Source organism: Octopus bimaculoides, chromosome 12, assembly GCF_001194135.2.
Source record: "Octopus bimaculoides isolate UCB-OBI-ISO-001 chromosome 12, ASM119413v2, whole genome shotgun sequence".
Taxonomy (NCBI): Eukaryota; Metazoa; Mollusca; class Cephalopoda; order Octopoda; family Octopodidae; genus Octopus; species Octopus bimaculoides.
In genome coordinates, this window is record NC_068992.1 from 39,140,913 (window position 1) to 39,142,779 (window position 1,867).

Genomic DNA, 1,867 nt, shown 5'->3' on the forward strand with positions numbered 1-1,867 from the left:
TCTCTCTCTCTTCCTCCCCTTCTCTCTCTCCCTCTCTCTTCCTCACCTTCTCTCTCTCTCCCTCTCTCTTCCTCCCCTTCTCTCTCTCTCCCTCTCTCTTCCTCCCCTTCTCTCTCTCTCCCTCTCTTCACTCTCCTTGAAAACAGCCGCGTCTATATTTTGCATTGAATATTTTGTTCCTTTTTAGGTTATATTATTTTCTAGCAGCAACAGCTTGTAATAATGGTGATGATGGTGGTAACGGTGGAGTATTGTAGCTTTAAAATAAGCTAAAGAAAAAAAGCACCTGTCCCGAAAGTCAAGGTACTCGTGGTTTTTTTATGGGGTTTTTCCATGAGCAGCCCTCGAACGTTTCCTCCCTTTTGAGGATCACACAATGTTGATTTTCTTGAAATTTTGTTGGTCTTGTTTACACAAAAAACCCTCACAACAACACACACTTACACACATACACACACACATTCTCTATTTTGTCCTGTACTGTCCATAATGTTTTTCATAATGTAAACCCTTGTGGTTAATAAAGGAATCGTTATTAATTTTATTATTATTATTATTATTATTATTATTATTATTATTATTATCATCATCATTATTCGTTCGTAACACAGCGTAGGTAAAAATGCACCGGAGTCTTTAGTCATCTGTCAAGTCACAACAAGGACCACTGACAGATAATGTTGAGCAAAACACTCATGTTTCCAAAGGTGAATTATTCAAACCCCAAAGAATTCCTCTCAATACATGGCTATGATGCTCCCCCACTACTTCTGCTCTTGATCAGAGATGCACATATCGTCAGCCACCAAGGGACATGTTCAACTGGTTAAAGTCAAGCAACTGACAAGCAAATCTGCGGTATTGAGCAGAATATTTGCTGTAGCCCATCTTTTATACCAAGACAAAAACAATGTATATGATAACACTTCCAATCAATTAAGATCAGAAGCCATGAGAGCCACTGTCTGGTACTGCATCCGGGCATTTATTATTATTATTATTATTATTATTATTATTACCATCATTATTATTTTTTTTTTTTTATTATTATTATTATTATTATTATTATTATTATTATTATTTATATACTCCGATGGTAACAGAGACCAATTTATTCTAACGGATGTATTCTGTTACAATGTCGTGAGGAAAACGATATCAAAATGATATCTTTTTATCACGACATTGAAACATGACACCCGAAAGAGATATATTAGTTAGAGATATACTAGTTTTACCTGACTAAAGCATGTTTGACAAAGAATCGGATCTCTCCTTCTCCTCTCTCTCTCTTTCTGCAAATTTCTGTCTCCGTCTCTCCCTCCCCCTCTCCCCCTCTCTTCACTCTCCTTGAAAACAGCCGCGACTATATTTTGTATTGAATATTTTGTTCCTTTTTAGGTTATATTATTTTGTAGCAGCAACAGCTTGAAATAGTGGTGATGATGACGGTAACGGTGGACTATTGTTGTACTGCTAGTGTAGTTTTGATGGTGGCGGTGATGATGATGTGGTATTAATAATGGTCATAGTGATGGTGGCGATGGTGGTAGTATTGATAGTTGTAGCTGTCGTGGAGCTGATGGAGGTAGGTAGCATTTGACGACAAAACGACTGCTGCGTCTTTTTAACAACCGGTAGACCCGGTATCTTTCATGCTGTAAGACAATCTGCCCTACTTCTGCACTTCGACAACAAAAGACAGAAGAAAAGAAACAATGTTGAATCAATTTACAAACCATATCGGAAATAAATTTTATGATTTTTAGAAATATAAGTATTGCTGTCGTCGTCGTCGTTGTTGCTGTTGTTGTTGTTGTTGTTGTTGTGGTGGTGGTGGTGGTAGTAACTGCTACTTAATTTATCG